We start from the raw sequence: 20,008 nt of genomic DNA, 5'->3' as shown, positions 1-20,008 counted from the left end.
GGGGTTCCTACATCTTTCACGTCTACTAGCTCTACGGCTTTGAGAACCCATTCTCAATGAAAGTAGGATGGAAGGTGTGACAAAGTGATGAGGAGGCAAGAATGGCTAAGAATGGGTAATGAACCAAAACATGGTGTCTTATAGAGAGCCTCAACTCATCCACTAGGTTGCTCTTAGATTGCTCTTCATTATTATTGGTGGAGAGGTGCTAAGATTGAAACTAATTGGCTAAGTTTTGTACCTTCAAATACCTCGATCGAGGTCTGCTATGCCCAGAGCCCAGATCATATACCTCGATCAGACCATATACCTCGATCGAGGTATTCAATGCATTACGCATGTATAAACCTCGATCGAGGTATCCCTAGGTGTCATTGGTCATATACCTCGATCGAGGTATTGTATGCCTCACGTAGGTCATATACCTTGATCGAGGTATTTTATGCCTCGCACATCGTCATGTGTATACATCTGGCTGATGTGGCACCATGCATGGTCATGATGTGGTAATATAGTCTGTTCCATGACATTGAAAGGTGATGTGGCATGATGAGTTGGCATTCATGAGGTGGTAGATTGACATGGCAAATTGAGGTGGAGGGATTGGTGACGTGGTAAGGTTGAGGAGGTATGCCAAGGTGGCATTGTGTGATCACATGGCTCATGATGTGGAATGATGAGGTGGCACATGTGGCAGCACGTGTGGTAATGTAAGGTGACATGGCAAGGAGTGATGTCACATCTCCTTGATGAGATGGCACCACGTGGTCTAACAACGTGGCATGGTTTTGATGACTCAGCCTTCCACATAGGCAGCATGTAGACTCCAAAGGCTTGCCACTAGGGTTGGTGATGCTCCTAGCCTACCTCACCAAGCCTAATACCAAGCCTACCTTGTCTTGGTATTAGGCTTGGGTGGCCCTTTTTCCCCCACAAAAGGGAGATTTCACTCTTGGAGGCCATATCGTACGTTTCCCTTACTCAAATTTAACCAAAATTTTTTCCTCTTATTCATCATGTAGAGGACTAAAAATATTGACATTTTTGAAATGTTTGGTCATGTTTGAGAATTACTAGATTTATTTTTAATATTCTTTGTTGATCCTCTAAGGAGTAAAAGTAAAAATTAAATTTCAATCTTCCTAAATCTAACCGTTGGATTTGGGATTTGATGATTCAACCACACACCCTTATGTGCCTACTAACCTTCCACCGAATTGGATTTGCTTAATTATTCAAAATACTAAAAAAATGTGGTGTGCTACTAAAATGCATGTATTTTATGACTTTATTTATTATAAATAATTATTTATAATTAGATAAATCATTCAAAAAATTACCAATAATTCGAGTTAAGCTCTACATAATGCAAAGAGACCACTTACAAAGTTTCAATAACATTTAATCTAAAATAAGTGAGAAATTTAGAATTTAATATGACACTCTCTGTTCGTGACAAATGTGTGACCACCCTGGAACCATGCCGTGTGACACAAAGAAATTTTTTGTGTGTGCATCGAATTTTTGATTAGACTATACGATTGTGTGCACAATAGCAAGTTGATGTTGTGTCAGAAGACTTCAAAGACTAGATCCATAGGGAAGTAGGTGAGATTTGCATTTTTGTGTGCTAAAAAGCTTGTTTTCCCACCTCCTAAGGATTGGGGAGTGAACAAAAAGTGGACACCCTTAGCTTGCTACTTCCCATAAAGGTAGGGAAGTGAGTATAGTTGTGGTGTTCACCGATGAGGGGCGAATAGATGGCCTATTTTGATGGCATGTGGAGGAGTGGAAGGTTTTAAAAATGTGATGCTAAAGGGTATATTGTATGTACAATAGATGAAGAGAGTGTTTTAGAGGAGAAAAATCATGATTGGATGACAGTAAGGAAAATGAAAGGTGAAGATGAAGTGGACAAGTGCAATCCTAATGGTATCTATAAATGAATCCTTCCATTCTATGCTTCAACGTGTTGGATAGAATTGAAAGTACCCATTTTCTCTCTCTCTCTCATGGAGTTTCTTGTACATTTTGAGAATCCATAGATTATATCATCTTCTTGTATGCACTAGGCTTAGTGGTGGTTATTTCTAATTTTCATATTGGTATAAGAGCCTCCAAAAGGTTCTTCTTCTTCTTTCTATAAGAAGCCCGTGATCCCTTCTTGTCCACATCAATTCTCTCTTCATTTTGATATTTCATTATCACTCTTCCCTATTGGAAATGGCTTTGAGCATTAGTGGTAGCACCAAGTAGTACAGGCAAGCATTATAGCAACAAAAGCAAAGTCAACGAGGGATTGCAATGCTGATGATTTGGTGACTAACCCGGATGTCTCTTACAATGACATAGAATGAGGTGTAGCTTAGGAATACTCAAGCAAGAACTACACCTACTCCACTGTAGGCAACTCTATGCCATAAGGAATTGCCTCAGGTAGCAGCATGGAGTAGTACCAGGTAGCTAAAACATGACACAACTAGGGGCACTAAGGCAAGACACTTGACACACACAAAGAGAAGAATGCCAATGACTTATTCAAAGCAAAAAATTCCCAAAATAATGCATATTGTCTCGACTTTGCTAGTACTCACACAGATCTAGAATGCCAACCAAGATCTCTTGTATATGTGCTATCTCAGAAAACTTGCTTGCCCTCTCAGAAGCTTCTCCAAAAATCCTCCACAATTTCGGCAAAGGAGAGAGTCTGAGAGCATCCTAGATTTCAAGGACCATGGCAGAGTCAAGAATTCCTCAAGGCAATACAATCATATCAACCATGAATCATTGTCAGTATAGCTGGACACACAATTCGTGTCTATGATAATCTTCGTGAAGAGTCTACTTTTTTTGGTTTTCTCTTGGTTTTCTTTTTACTTTGGCTAAGGTTGAGAAGGTGCTAACTTACAACCACATGTCACATAATTATATTTTTGTAAGCACAAAGAGTACTCTACATATGAATAGTCATAACATGTCATCCAAACTTTTACTATCTATACTTTTAGATTTCCAAAGATTGAAAAATGATCAAGAAATCATGTTCTACACATTAAGCACATCAAATTTGTATTGTAGTTTCTAAAGGTCGAATTCATCCAAACCACTCTTTCATTGAATTCTATTTTTTTAAATAAGATTTCCTTAGGCACTAATGATGTAGAGAATGAAGCTAAGAAGAAATGTATTTGAGAGAATGACATCCTACCTTATTGAGGAGGATCCCACAAAAGTGCAAAAATTTTCACATCCTAGCTACAACTCTGCCTAATGAGCCTTTTGTATAAGCATCCTTCCTTGACACCTTTTGCTATTAGCTAACATCTTTTGGATTTATCTTTGATAGTGCATTCATCATCGTCAAAGATGACTTTGTAATTGTGTTCTGTTTGACCTATTAACAAAAGGTTCTTGCTGAGCTTCGGAACATAGAGCACATATTTCACTAATCCTTTTGTACTAGTGAAATTGTTCATAGGGATAACACCTGTCCCTTGAACCGGATTTTGCCTATTGTCTACTGTGTAGATGACATTTTTCTGACCTTTTAATGGTTTCATTTCTGTGAACCATTTCTTATGATTTGTTATGTGAGATGATGCACTCCTGTCGATGTACCAAGTATCCTGTTCGACTTGGTCGACTTGATAGCTGTAATCCTCTTTGGGATTAAAATCAGTGTCTGAGTACACTTCTGAGTACACTGTATTTGTCTGATGCATTTCCTCGCTTGCAAGAAACATATTCCCATGTTCATTTGCAAAATGACTGTGACTAGAATGTCCACCACGATGATTTCCTCTGCCTCGGGAATTCCCTCGTCGATTACTGCTGGATTGACAACCTTGGTCGTACTGCTTCTTGCAGCAATCTCTTTCATAGTGTCCAAACTTGTGACATTAGTTACACTGAATGTTTGAAACATTGGTGGATGCATTCCCTCGTCCTTGAAATCTTCCTAAGTTGGAATGATTTCCTCTTTGCTGATTCTGATGTTGCTGAGAATGATGATGATGCTGACTTTGATTTTGTTCCTGATGATGACCACTTTTCTAATATGATCTACCACTGCCTTTGCCTTTGCCTCTGCCTTTGCCTCTGTCTAAAGCTATGAATGCCTGATCATTAGAATGACCTTTACGTGCTTGAATGGCCTGAGTCCGGAGTTCTTCACCAAGTAGGACTGACTGATCCATGTACCATAATTAGAGTTGTCTAACTTAGCAGATGTCTCTAGATTGAGTTGCTAGTCATAGACATGGTGCAAGAAATGTACTCAAAAGTGTCGTGAAAATCTCTATATGAATCAACTGCAAATACACTGACTATGCCAAGTGAAATCTCTAAACCATCGATGAAGATAGAACTGCAATATATAAAATATATTCTATATTACAAGCCTTGTGGCAATAATGTCGGCAATAGCCAAGAGGCTTTACAAGGCTAAAATGATGTGCACAATGCTATGAGATAGCCAAATAGGCTTTACAATGGTGGCATGTGTGTGTGAAATCAAGTGCTATCTGCCCACTAAAACAATCTGCAATGCCTCTGTACTCTCTGAAGTCTGCTCACTGAACTGATGAACGTAAAGTTTCAGGTAATCTAATGATGTGCATCAAAATGTGTGTGTGATGTGAAGAGCATGTAGAGCATGAAAAAATGAGCGACTTTCCTTTTTGGAGCACCCTCAAATTCTTCTAGGATCAAGAGATACGACTTGATCTAGGTGGAGGGGCAAAAGGAGTGCAAATGGTGCTCAATGATGATGTGTCACTTTGGGTCACATGCAGTGATGATGTGGCACTGTTCCTAGCAAGAGATGTGCCAATGGAGCCCTATGCTGAGGTGGTAGGAGTGGTCACATGCAGTGACTGTGGAGAACTGTGTGTGCCTATAGAGGTCAGTGCTGACTGGATAGCTGAGGTGGCACTATTGAGATGGCACAGATGATGTGGCATAGGTGATGTGGTATATGATGGCACAGGTGATGTGGCATATGATGTGGCATAGGTGACATGGTAGATTACATGGCACAGGTGACGTGTCAGTTGATGATGATGTGGTAGATGCTGAGGTGGTTGATAGGGTGCCATGTGGCTGTTTGGTGACCAACCTTGACCTTGGTTAACTTGACCTTGGTTAATATCACCAGCCCTATCCACTTCTAACCAGAGTAACTCTACCCAAGCTACCTTGACCCAAGGTGGGTGTGGTTTGTGGAGTGCCACGTGGCTTTATCTGCCATGTGGCAGTTTCTCTCTCAGAGAAGGGATGAAGCGTTGAGAGGTTTGGAGCTGTTGTCGGCCGCCAAGAGCTTGGAGGTCGCAAATACATTGAAGGCCATCGCGCAGGTCTGGTTGCAGTAGAGAGAAAGGATGTGCAGTCATCTACATGAAGAAGGGTGTCGCTAGTGTGGGAGCTCGCTGCTGCTGGGACAAGACGTCCAAGAAGGAGTCCCTGGAGTCATTGGTCGTTCCAATCGTCGTTGTGAGCCGAGGCTATTGAAGGAGCTTGTGAGTCTGGTGCCTTACTGATAAGGCATTCCTAGTGAATAAGCAGGTTGTCTAGAGGCTACCATGGCCTTGTTGGAGCGGGTTGGAGTCACCGTCTATTGGAGTCAAGGAAGTCTGAAGGCTATCCATGAAGTTGTAGTTGTTGTTGGTAGGCTGGGCATGTAGATTTGTTCGCCACGCTGGAGCATAGGAGAGTCCGAGTCACAGGTCAGTTGCTACTCTTGTTGCAGTCCGTCAGGGAAGCTTGCTCATGGGCTAGATTTGGAGCTAGGAAGAGCGATTGGAGGCACAGAATGGAGGGCTGGAGCATAGTCTGTAGCTGTAGAGAGGCAGCCATTACATTGCTATGGAGTTGAAGGGCTGTAAGTCATTGCCGTTTGGAGATTTAAGTCGATGCCTTCATGTAGCTAGGAGCTGCTCGGGTCATAGAGGCTTCTATGTAGAGGTCAATGGAGCTATTAAGGTTGTCTATTGGTGTTGGGGGAGATGAAGCTCGAGTGCTACTGCAATTTGGGGCACCGGTAGAGAGTGACTGATGAAGCTGTCTTGAGACGCTTGTAAAGTCAGTGCTACTACTCACTGCCTTTGCTATTGTCATTGCTGCTATAGGTGGGTAGTTTTGCTTGTTTTTGCAATGCTTTGTTGCTGGCTGTATTGAAGCATCCCACTCCTAATTGCTGTAGATAATTGGTCACTCAGGTGAGTCGCCTTAGCCGCCTTTAGTTCTGGTTGAAGAAGCATGTGCTCACTGAACTGATGAACGTAAAGTTTCAGGTAATCTAATGATGTTAAACCGTATGTGAGTGTATGGACTAACTTCGAGTAGGTACTAGTCAGGAATTTTGGGCATGGCTTAGATTGGCAACTTGCGAAAATTCAAAGCATCCCCTTTATGGCGATCTAGTCTACTCTAATCTAGATCTATACCAACTGTCGAGTGATGAAAGAACAGCAAATAATTCCTTTTTTTTTGTTCTTTTTAAGTGCTAGGTTAGATGCGTCGATGTAGAGGCACATGTGCATGAAGGAAGTGGTTTTGTCAGCGAGGCTCAATTGTGAGTGTAACTTGCATCAAAATGTGTGTATGATGTGACGAGCGCATAGAGCATGAAAAAATGAGCGACTTTCCTTTTTGGAGCACCCTCAAATTCTTCTGGGATCAAAAGATACAACTTGATCTAGGTGGAGGGGCAAAAGGAGTGCAAATGGTGCTCAATGATGATGTGTCACCGTGGGTCACATGCAATGATGATGTGGCACTGTGCCTAGCAAGAGATGTGCCAGTGGAGCCCTGTGCTGAGGTGGTAGGAGTGGTCACATGCAGTGACTGTGGAGCACTGTGTGTGCCTACAGAGGTCAGTGCTGACTGGACAACTGAGGTGGCACTACTGAGATGGCACAGATGATGTGGCATAGGTGATGTGGTATATGACATTGCACAAGTGATGTGGCATATGATGTGGCACATGTGACATGGTAGATGATGTGGCACAAGTGATGTGTCAGTCGATGATGATGTGGCAGATGCTGAGGTGGTTGATAGGGTGCCATGTGGCTGCTTAACCTTGGTTAATATATCCAGCCCTATCCACTTCTAACCAGAGTGACTCCGCCCAAGCTACCTTGACCCAAGGTGGGTGTCGTTTGTGGAGTGCCACGTGGCTTTATCTACCACGTGGTGGTTTCTCTCTCAGAGAAGGGATGAATCATTGAGAGGTTTGGAGTTGTTGTCAGCCGCCAAGAGCTTGGAGGTCGCAAATACATTGAAGGCCATCGTGCAGGTCTGGTTGTAGTAGAGAGAAAGGATGTGCAGTCATCTACATGAAGAAGGGTGTTGCTAGTGTGGGAGCTCGCTACTGCTGGGACGAGACATACAAGAAGGAGTCCCTGGAGTCATTGGTCGTTCCAGACATTGTGAGCCGAGGCTATTGAAGGAGCTTGTGAGTCTGGTGCCTTACTGATAAGGCATTCCTAGTGAATAAGCAGGTTGTCTAGAGGCTACCATGGCCTTGTTGGAGCGGGTTGGAGTCACCGTCTATCTCCCGTCTATTAGAGTCAAGGAAGTCTGAAGGCTATCTGTGAAGCTGTAGTTGTTGCTGGTAGGCTGGGCGTGTAGATTTGTTTGCCGCGTTAGAGCATAGGAGAGTCCGAGTCACAGGTCAGTTGCTACTCTTGTTGCAGTCCATCAGGGAAGCTTGCTCATGGGCTAGCTTTGGAGCTAGGAAGAGCGGTTGGAGGCACAGAATGGAGGGCTAGAGCATAGGCTGTAGCTGTAGAGAGGTAGCCACTGCGTTGCTATGGAGTTGAAGGGCTGTAAGTCATTGCCGTTGGGAGCTTTAAGTCGATGCCTTCATGTAGCTAGGAGCTGCTCGGGTCATAGAGGCTTCTATGTAGAGGTCAATGGAGCTACCAAGGATGTCTATTGATGTTGGAGGAGATGAAGATCGAGTGCTGTTGTAATTTGGGGCACCAGTAGAGAGCGACTGATGAAGCTATCTTGAGATGCTTGTAGATGCTTGTAGAGTCAGTGCTACTGCTCACTACCTTTGCTATTGTCATTGCTGCTATAGGTGGGTAGTTTTGCTTGTCTTTGCAATGCTTTGTTGCTGGCTGTATTGAAGCATCCCACTCCTAATTGCTGTAGATAATTGGTCACTCAGGCGAGTCGCCTTAGCCACCTTTAGTTCTGGTTGAAGAAGCATTTGCCTTGTTGAGGCTGAGGAGGAGGCAAGGAAGCAAGACTCTCTACTATAGAACCAGAATTAGTCACCCTATCTCTCTGTATCTCAAAGAGTAAGGAAACTTGTCTCAATCTCTCAAAACAGAAGGATGGAAGTTCCTCTCAAATGGATTGTAAGAGACTCTTTCAAATCAAAATTTTCTTAATCAATCAATTGGACTCCTATGTCTCCCTCTCGCAAACAATGAATCTCTCAATGAATGGAATTCTCTCACCAATGGATGGAAATTCTTCCAACAGAATGAATGGAAATCTTCTCTCGACGGAAGTGAACTTGTATGAAGAACACTCAAGAGAACCTCTCAATCTCTCAATCTCTCAATCAACCTCGCAAGGATCTCAATGCCTCAGCGGAAGGCAAGGGAGTTCTGATACCATGACAAAATATGAAGAGGGGAGAGGAGAAGAGTGGAGATGAGGAGAGAGGGCACATCTAGAGAGCACACCCCAAATGACTAACTATACACTAGATTTACTTGAAAAAATAGAATACATACAAACCCATTTAGGGTTAGGGTTAGGGGATCTAACCCTTTCCTTTATAGCACTCTATAAGTTTAGTGCTATGCACATATGATCACGTGATGGTGCTATGCACACATGATCACATGATATTGAGCGTGAACTCTCAACAGGGGGAGGGGGGGAGAATGATCATTATAATCTCACACTACACCTTCCATTTTATGCTTCAAGTCATTGGGATAGAATTGAATGTTCCCTTCTCTCTCTCTCTCTCTCTCTCTCTCTCTCTCTCTCTCTTTCTCTCTCTCTTTCTCATATGGAGTTTGTTGTATATTTTGAGCCTTCTTAGATTACATGCTCTTCTTGTATGCACTAGGATTACTGGCAATCATTTCTCGAGGTAAGGAGGACTAATCCAGAGTACTACTCATGAGGATCTTAGAAGAGAAGAAACTAGTAATTGTGTCCTTATCTAACATAATTATTCATGCTATCAAACAATACTACTCTTAGTGGTAGTGAATTCATGCCACAGTAGCATGTCAAGTCAGAGTGGTCACCTAATTGAACCACTAAATAATCTTGGAATAGCATCCTTTATTATTATGGCTTCTCTTGTTTTTGACTTGGATATTAATTTCCACCTAGATGCTATCCTTTAGATCATTTCATCAGGTCCAGTTAGTCTCATAAAGCTTTTAAAGTGGCTAAAAGGACTTTTCATGCCCGCTTATAGGCTACACTTTTAGATCATTTCATGAGTTTCTTTTAGTCTTATAGACCCCCTTTCAAATACTTTTTATAATCTTTTTTTGTTTCTTTTTATGACTTTATATATTCTTAGGCCTTGGATTTGGGGTGATGATTTGTCCCACAAAGGTTTTATGGATAACTTCCCATGTTTTAATTTCTCCACTAATGGTTGCATTGAGTTTATGTGATAACGCATAAGACTACCCACAACCTCTTCAACATGGAGCTAACCTCCATGGACATCGACTATTAAGCACATTGGCTCATAATGATCACGCGGTAATTAGGGAGCTCATGGACATCCATGGAATTTCCTTCTAATGACCATGTAGTCATTATGAACCAATATGATCAATAATAGATGTCCATGGAGGTGAGCCCCATGAACATTACCTCTTGAGCACATGCACTCATAACAACCTCGTCGTGGTCAAGGACTTGCTCGATCTCCATGGGCCTGAAGCTCTTATAAGATGGTCAACAATTGACAGCCCTAAAAGTTGAGCCTCCTTCTCACGACCATGTCCATTGGAAGGAGGCTCACGGGCCTCCATTGACGTGAACTCTAGAGCACATAGGAGATTTAAGAGTTCCCTAAGGATCATGTGGCCATTAGACTTCAGAAGGGCCATGGAGATCCAATGAGCTCAAATGTTGATCTCCATGGGGGTGACCTGCATGGACCTCAAATCTTGAGCATATGTGCTCATAAGGACCATGTGTTCATCACGGAGCTCTTGGTCACCTCCATGGATACCTCATGGACATCAAATCTTACCATGTGGTCATTAGGGAGCCTCTATGGACACACACAGGCTCATAATGACCATGTCGTTGTTAGAAAGCTCATGGATCGCTCATAAACATTACTCGAACAAGCGGACTTCTGCTTCTTTCCATGTCTTGCAGCCTCTTTCCCTACTGAACGCACCAGCCTCTTTCCCTACTGAACGCACCAGTAGCATCCTTTAGCTCACGTCGATCGATCTCGCGTAAACCTCTCCCCTGATCATCAAGGTAGGACGTAGCAATCACGCAGAGTCTGGACCAAGTTGTATTAAGGTTCTCCTGGATCAGTTTGCAGTCACAGATACGGGACGTATGCCATCCGTACACAAGTCCATTATAAAACATATATCAGAAGGTGCTAATTAGGAATTCGCCGCCATGAAACGCTAGACGCTTGCGAAGCCCAGACGGTTGCAAAGGCGTCCGCCGTGCTGCTGTGCAGCCGTACTACCAGGCTAGCGTGGAGTGATCATCGTTTAACCGCGTCTACCTCTCCTTCATTGTAGAAGATATTGGGACAGAGAAGCTGGGGGCTGAGAGGTAAGGGCGGGTCGATCCTCCACACTTCTTATATGCTGCCGGGAATCGTCAAAGCATGTTGTTTGACCTACATGCAATGGCCTGCTAAGCAGCTTAAGCAGCTAGTTTGCGAGAACAGATATGTGGGAACAGCAAGGGAGAGGCGAATGACTAAAAGGCGGCGGCAAGGCAGAGAATCCACTACATATTGAGAAAAGCTGCCTTGAGTCACAACCACCCGTGGTAGCCGGAGTGGTCAAGAACCAGGCCCTCCCTGCCCTCGGTCCGGGCCCGGATCGAACCTCTCTAATGAACAGTTGCTTAACAAGGGATATAACGAATTCACACCAAAACCTACCTTTTTTATCTTCACTAAACCACCTTGCCTTACACCAATTAAGCACTCCGTCAATTTCTTCGTGCATGTACATTTGCTTAACAAGGGATATAACGAATTCACACCAAAACCTACCTTTTTTATTTTCACTAAACAACCTTGCCTTACACCAATTAAGCACTCCGTCAATTTCTTCGTGCATGTACATTTGCGAATCAATATCTCGAATTCCTTCCTCTATGTGTGGGTCCCTAGGAATCTGCTCTTTTGGTATTTCTAGCACATTCTTTTCTCAAGCAATTGTTCACATCCTTGTTGCCCCCCTCCTAATAGCAAATACCCCTTGGTTTCTTAGGCCAATCTCTTATGAGAATGATGTTCTACAGTACCATAAGCTAAAGGTTTGATTCTCTTTGAGCGGAACTAACTAAATTAAAAGCTGATTGAAACGATTGTGCAAAATTAGCAGACATGGCATTTCATTAGTTTGACACGATGCTACATAAAAGAGGAAATGGGAGTGGGCTCTAATGTTTGAGCCGATAACACATTCATCGAAGATAGCACATAACATGAAAATCATATGATTTTAAATTATTCCGTTCTAGAAGGATTGAATTCTAGAATGTCTTCAGCGTGCATATTGTCTGTAGCATACCCACTATCGAAACTACCCCAAGAATACCCAAGGAAAGTGAAAAGGAAATGAAAAGGATTCAATCTTTGCACACAAGCTTCATATTTACAAGGACATCCTTTTAAACCGCATGGATCCATCAATGCCTCCATCCTACGGCCACTCATAGAAGGCTCTATCGAAGTTCTATGAGGCAACGTTAGGTCTGCCTATAAATGTAAAATCATACAAAAGCCAAAGAGTAGAAGCCGCTCAATATGAAACAAATACTCTAGGCGATGCCCTGTCTTGCCTAGTCCTTACATTCTCAACGCTCCCCAACCTAAGCTAAAAAATGAGAGAGTGTCAAGAATGCTTAATTATACTCAAGAGCATGGAAAGGGTACTAGCCTCCGAGTTCTACGGTGGAAGGATCCGAAAGGGGCTCGACGCTATGTCCTCGCTATGTCTAATTTAGGAAAAAACATTCTGATATAGTGGGTGGTCACTAGTAGGTTCCATATGCCCTGTGGGAGAGCGATCCATGAGCAGTGGGGAGATCATTCTATACCATCAAATATTTCTCTAGAGTGAAGAAGACTATTCCTCAAATGACCCCTACTCTATCTCAAAGTGTTCAACTCAACCGTGTACCTCTATTAGGTGGTGTAGTCTACGACAATGACTTCATTGTGTAATGCAATGAAAGAAAGTAATTCTTTATAATGATGGAAAAAATGATTAATATATACGCTCTTGCACACCTTGTTTTGTTTCTTTTCTTAAGAGGGTGTGGATTGGTCAAAGTAACAATATATGGGTTTGTCCCATCAAGATTTGGTACTGGGTCACTAGGTTTGGTTAGTTATGATCTTTGCTTAGTTATAAAGAGTTAAAATGCTATTGGCATGTCTCTTTGGGCAATCAACTAATGTGGTGGCTATGTTATAATCTTTGCTTAGTTTATATAAAGAGTTAAAATGCTATTGGCATGTCTCTTGTAGGATTATGGAGCAATCAACTAATGTGGTGGCTATCCTAAATGACTCTGAGATCAGAGAATGGGTTTCTGATGTCACTTTGAATTTGAAAGGAAAGCAATATAGCCCCAATGGCTTTAATAGGGGGACTCGATATCACATGGGCAGAAGAGCTTGGTTTCGGGCGACTCCTTCCTGCTATGAGGGAAATTAGGTGGGTGGGTCAACTAAATTTAACACCCGTCCCTCTCATTCATGAGGGCCAGCAGGAAATGATCTCCAGACTAACAAAATGTGATTCAGGAGAGATGATGAGAGAACATTGTCTCTAGGGTTTGCCAAGGTCTGGGACTGCAATGTCCCAGACAAAACATTTGTGTCTTCTTTGGCTCATCCTCCACCAGGGTATCTGAACGACTATCAGAGTCCAAAAATTTGGCCACATGAATGGATGGTGTAAATGACGCAACAGAGCACGAGAGGACATTCTGCATATTTTTCTCCATTGTGTCATCTCCAGAGAGCTCTAGGACATAATTGATAGACTTCGTGCTCCCTTCCCCCTTAGTTACTTGGTTATCCTACTTGGGCATCTTATATCGAAAATATCATCTTCATAATCTAAGCACCTAGGTACAGATGTATAAACTTCATATTAAATATATGAGAACATAATTTATAATGTGAGGCATGTATAACAAGCTGGATGGAAATATCAGAGGTAAGAAATCAAACACAAAAGTATCAATGCGATACCGCCAACAAAGAGAATATAGATGTCTATGCTTGTTGGATAAAACATCATCCATGATCCACTAGTTTTGAGTTATAATGCTTGCTTAGAATTCATCACCTATAAAAATATACATGGGCATGGAATATAGCAAGAAACATATACGATAGATGTATCTTGCCTCATCCAGGGGAAAATAAAAACAAAGATCAAGCATACCATTGCTTATACAAATCTATATGCAGTTCATAGCATAACCTTGAAAATGATATGTAAGAAGACAATCCAACTTGGTTTTGCAAACCTACATAACCTTCAAAGCATAATGTGATTTATCCAAAGGCTTTTTCAATTTTGGTATGATGGTGATTCCACAGACTTATAATATAGTTGATAATGTTGATCCATCATTTATAAATTTAACACTTAATGGAATAAAACTGATTCAAAAGAATAGTCAATCACACATATATGGTGGCTCTCTACGTGCTAAGAGGGGGGGAATCCTTTTCCTGGTATAGTTGCAATTGGAGAGTGAGCCATAATCGTGTGATGGAATACCATCAAATTGGTTCTTAAAATACCTAGAATAGGCTTGATTAACAATACATAGCAGGAAAATTTATCCAAAGATATCATATACAAAATTGGACATGCTAAGAGGAAGGTAATCTAGCTCTGATACCATGTTGGAAGGAGAGAGATAGAGAAGTGAGAAACAAATTTACTCCCAAAAGAATTAATTTTATAGATAGACCTAGGTTGATGTAGGGGCAAGCTATATATAGCTCTAACGCATTGTGGTTGCGAAAGTGGTAGACTACTCGAATATCCAGGGTTTAAGCACATTATGGTGTATCAAAAAATATTCTTTTTGGCCAAGAGCTTGAAGAGGAATTTTGTTTTAATTAGTATAATTTGGCTTGAATTTGACATAAAATTACTGTCTCTACATTAACTAAGAGTCCCATAATAGACTATTTAGGCTAGCGATGACAGTCTCTCTCTCTCTCTCTCTCTCTCTCTCTCTCTCTCTCTCTCTCTCTCTCTCTATTTTGCATGCACTTTTTCTTGGTTTGCACAACACCTTTGATTTCATCTAGCACAAAGTTTGATGTGCTCTATTATGCTCTCTCTCTCTCTCTCTCTCTCTCTCTCTCTCTCTCTCTCTCTCTCTCTCTCTATCTATCTATCTCTATCTCTATCTATCTATTTAGCTATCTATCTATATATATATATATATATATATGTAGAGCACTCACAACAAGACAAAGCAACTATAGATGCGATTGATAGATGTGCAAAATAGCGGGCACATCTATAGGGGCTGCTAGAATAGCAAAAATACGAGCGTGTCTATTTGTGCATCTATTAGCGCGTCTATGTTGAGATATCGAGCTTCACTCGTGATATGCCAAGGTGACCGTTGTGCATTTATGTCACCGACTTGTTAGCTGCAGATGCAGTTGGTACACTGCCCACGAATAATAGCTGGATGACAGCTATCCTTATCTACTCTAGTTTGTGGCTCAGTTAGTATGCCACCTTAGTTAGTTGAGTTTGGTTTGAGACCCACATATAGGGTTCTTCTATTTCTTTGTACTAGAGTTCTTTTGGCTTTCACAACTAAGAAGAGGAAAACTGTTTTCAGCCTCCACCTGTGTGTATTCCCCCATTGTGTATGTGAGAAAGTCGCAAGTGAGACTCCTTCCCTCTCTCCCACTATCTTCACATGGTATCAGAGCCTTTTTCGTGGTAAGGAGCTCAAGAAAGCAAACCAAGTTCGCGGTGTCCTGGTAAGAGGCCCAATGTTGCTTTCCTATTTCGAGTTTGGGAGCAAATCTCTGCAGATAGCATAGCCAGAAGTGCAAGAGTGCACTGTCTCAGATTGAGACGCCCTTCGCGGTGTGGCAAGAGCGTAGTATATGCTCCAGGTAAGGGCAAAGCCTTTGGTGATTCTATTGTTCTGATTCGAGGCCATTTCGGGGTCCGTTTTGAAGGCGGAAGTTCTTCGCAGGCACTCAAAAAAAGGCCCTGTTTTTTGCTGTGCGATCACTGCTCTACTGGTCGATGAAAAGTTGCCGCAGAAATTGCATCGTATGCCTATGTGCAGAGATATTGGGAGTTGCAGAATCATGCTTGTTGCCTGCTGATGCAAAATCGTCACTAGGAAGTGACTGTGTGGTCAAATACCACTTTCGTCAGTTTTGCAGATCTGCCCGTGTGAGGCAAAAGCTATGTTTTTCTATAGTGACAGAATATTTTGTAGTGTTCTATAATGGCATCTGATTCTCTTTCACAGATTGTCACTGAAAAGCTTGATAAGAACAACTTCCAGGCATGGAAGTTTAGAATGTTGAATTTTCTTATGGGAAAAGGCTATTGGGAGTTCATTACAGGAAATGAAGAAGAACCAGTTCTTCCTATTGTTCCCAATCAACAGGAAATGTAGGCATTTAAAGGATGGCATGAGAGAGCCAAAAAAGTTATGTACTGGCTATCTATCAGTATTTCGGATTCTATGATTGTGCATATTCAGGATGCAAGTACGCCAAAGGAGGCATGGGATACTTTGGCAAAAATGTACAGCACAAATACACAAGCCAGGAAAATGTAGCTCAAACAGGAGTTGCACAATGTGCAGAGAGAAAATTTGAGCATCAATGACTACCACATGAAGGTGAAGAAAATTGCAGATGAACTTGCTTCCATTGGGTCGCCAGTGGAAGATGATGATCTAGTTTCTGTGACCTTGAATGGTCTAAGAAAGGATTATGCATAGTTCCGGACATCCATTACCGTCCATGAAAAATTTCCTGATTTTGAAGAGTTATTTGCTCTTCTAATTTTTGAAGAGTAGAGAAATGGGGGTGCATCTTCTTTAGGAGGAACTTCAAAAGAAACTGTCTTCTACTCAAATGCTGGAAGAGGTAGAGGTAGAGGTAGAGGAGGCCAATCTAAAAGGCCATGGTAGAAATTAGAATATGCAGCAAACTCAAGAAAACCAGTCCTATGGAGAAGGACGTGGTAACTCTAGAGGCAGGGGGAGCCAAAGAGGCCGTGGTGGATGGCAGAGAGGCCAAAATGCAAACAACAATGTTGAATGCTACTACTATGGTAAAATGGGTCATATGGCTAAGGACTGCTACAAAAAGTAGAATGACATTATGAATGGAAAATTGCAGCAAGGCAATTATGCATCTTCTAGTAGACAGGGTGATGACAGAAATGAGCATCTATTTATGGTGCAGCATATGACAAATTCTGTGACAAATGCAGAAGAACGAAATGATGTGTGGTATGTTGACTCAGGTGCATCAAACCACATGACAGGTCATGCAGAATGGATGCATGATGCAAGGAAAATGGAAAAACCAAGATTTGTGGAGACTGGTGATGATACTGCACATCCTATTGTGCAGATTGGTAAAATTCCTTTGTCTATGCAGGATGGGAAAAAGAAATACCTATCTGATGTATTTCATGTCCCGAACATCACCAAGAACCTAGTTTCTGTTGGTCAAATGGTTGAGCAGGGCTTGCAGGTCAGATTTAATCCTCATGGATGCTTTGTTGAGGATATGAAAAATAACGGTCACTTAATAGCAAAAGGAAAGAAGAAGGGCAGGATGTTTACGTTGGATGCGGACATGCCTGAATTGAGTGCAGCAATGTTTGCACATGGGACCGGTGTAGTTGCAGATATTGATATCTGGCATAAACGCATTGGTCATGTTAATATACAGCGACTTAAATCAATGCAAGCCCAAAATATTTTTGCAAGATTGCCTAAATTCAAGGTTGCAGAAACGCATAAGGTTTGTGAAGCCTGTCAATTTGGAAAACAGGCAAGGAATCCATTTCCTAGGCATGTTCAAGAGAGTAAAAAGCCATTGGAATTAATCCACTCTGATGTGTGGACTACTAAAGCTGCATCTATTGGAGGCTGTCACTATTTTGTCACTTTTATTGATGACTTCAGCAGAAAAGTTTGGGTGTATTTTATGAAAAAGAAAAGTGAAATTTTTGGGCACTTCAAAGCTTTTAAAGCTATGGTTGAAAAAGAAACAAGCCTGCAAATAAAATGCCTAAGGTCAGATGGAGGGGGAGAGTACCTCTCAAATGAGTTTGCAAGGTTCCTGCAGGAGCATGGCGTAAAGCAACAATATTCATGCAGTCATACCCCACAGCAAAATGGACTTGCAGAAAGGAAAAACAAGCATATTGGAGAGGTATCTCGGGCCATGCTAAATGAGAAAGATCTACCAGATTATTATTGGGTTGAAGCAGTTGCTACAATAGTTTACATAATGAACAGGACTCCCACTGCAGCAATACATGGCATGATACCAGAGGAGATGTATACTGGTAGGAAACCACACATTTCTCATTTGAAAATTTTTGGTTGCATTGCCTATGTTCATGTGCCAGATGAGTTGAGGTCCAAGTTGGATCCAAAAGCTGAGAAGTGTGTCTTTATTGGTTATTCTCTACAGCAAAAAGGGTATAGATGCTATAACCCTTCTACTCATAAGTTTACAGTGAGCAGAGATGTTGTTTTTGATGAGATGAGCAACTGGTATAAACCAGTAAATGTGATGATTGATGTAGATGCACAAAATGGTAATGCTGCATAGAATTCAATGCAGCAATCATAAAATATCAGTGGACCTACAGTGTCCTCTAGCAGTGGTTCACATACTTCGCCATGGACAGGCAGATTGAGATAAGGAGAATCTCCTCAAAGCAATGCAGATAGTGGTACACAGGTATCACGAAAAGGAAAAGAGAAGGTAGATTAGCCCATGTTTGATGTGAATGCAGGTCACTCTTATGTGGATGGTGAATCCAGTGGCTCAGAACAGAGCATTGATGATGAGTTGGGTATTCCTTCTGTTGTTACACCTGGAGTAAGGAAGACCAGGGATGTTTTGAGAGCACCTAGAAGTGAGCCTATTTTGCGCAGGTCTACCAGAGCTAGGTATCCTGTGGATAGGCTGAAATATGATGGATTTACAGCCATTCACTATGCCTATATGGTCAACGTGATACAGGAACCAGAACCCACTTCTTTTGAACAAGCCATGGGAAATGAAAAATGGGAGAAAGCCATGGATGAAGAAATGGATGCCTTGGAAGCAAATGCTACATGGGAATTGGTGCCTTTGCCTAAAGACAAGAATGCAATTGGCTGTAAGTGGGTTTATAAGATCAAGCACAATGTAGATGGTTCTATGAATAGATACAAGGCAAGATTAGTTGTCAAGGGGTATGCACAGACATATGGCATTGATTATGAAGAAACATTCAGTCTGGTTGCAAGGATGGAAACTGTAAGAGCAGTCAAATCTATGGCTACATCAAAGGGATGGTCTTTACATCAGATGGATGTAAAGAATGCCTTCTTGCATGGTGATTTGCAAGAAGAGGTCTTTATGGAGCAACCAGCAGGTTATGTTCATGCTATTCATCCTGAGTTTGTTTACAGGTTGAAGAAAGCCTTGTATGGCTTGAAGCAAGCACCTAGAGCATGGTCTGACAAGATAGGACAGTATCTTGTCACTATTGGCTTTCAGATTTCCAAGGCAGATTTCTCACTCTATGTGAGAAAAACAGAGAAAGGGATTATGCTGCTTGTCATTTATGTTGATGATTTGATCATCACAGGTGATAGTGATGAAGATATCCTTCATGTCAAAATGCTATTGAAGCAAAAGTTTGAGATGAAGGATTTGGGAGAGCTGTGTTATTTCTTGGGCATTGAGGTGATTAGATCACCAAGTGGGATACAGCTCTTGTAGAGGCAGTATGGATTGGACATGTTGTCCAAATATGGGATGATAGGCTATAAGCCTATTATAGTTCCTTTGGAGCAGAATGTGAAGCTGAGCATAGATGCAGGTGAGCTTCTGGAAGACCCTACTATGTACAGACACATAGTAGGAATTTTGATTTATATGACTATTACCAGGCCAGATTTAAGCTATGCTATTGGATTGGTAAGTCAGTTTATGCAGGCTCCAAGGAAACCGCATTTGGATGCGGCTAGACACATACTCAGGTATGTGAAGTCCACGTTGTAGTATGGACTATTTTATGAGGCTGGGGTTAAGATACAGTTGCATGGATACAATGATGCTGATTGGGCTGGTAGTATTTCTGATAGACGATCTACCAGTGGATATGTGTTCTCTTTTGGGAGTGCTGCAGTCACCTAGAGCAGCAAGAAACAACCTACAGTTGCCTTGTCGAGCACAGAGGCTGAGTACAGGCGTGGAGCAATGGCTGCATGTGAGGTAGCTTGGTTGCATAAGCTACTTTATGATATGCATCAGTCCACAGATGGGCCAGTTGTCATTTATTGTGACAACATGAGGAGTATACACTTGGCAAATAACCCAGTCTATCATGCTAGAACAAAGCACATTGACGTGCATTATGACTATGTGTGGGAGAAGGTTTTACTAGGTCTTATTGATCTAGTTTATGTCAGCACAGAGGATCAGGTAGCTAACATATTCACGAAGGCATTGGGCACAGAGAAGTTGCGCAAGTTCAGA

Source organism: Dipteris shenzhenensis, chromosome 32 (assembly GCF_047967505.1).
Source record: "Dipteris shenzhenensis isolate YYH24624 ecotype China chromosome 32, Dip_SZ_1.0, whole genome shotgun sequence".
In the NCBI taxonomy this organism is placed as follows: Eukaryota; Viridiplantae; Streptophyta; class Polypodiopsida; order Gleicheniales; family Dipteridaceae; genus Dipteris; species Dipteris shenzhenensis.
The sequence above is the reverse complement of the archived record's forward strand: the minus strand, read 5'-3'. Positions refer to the sequence as shown.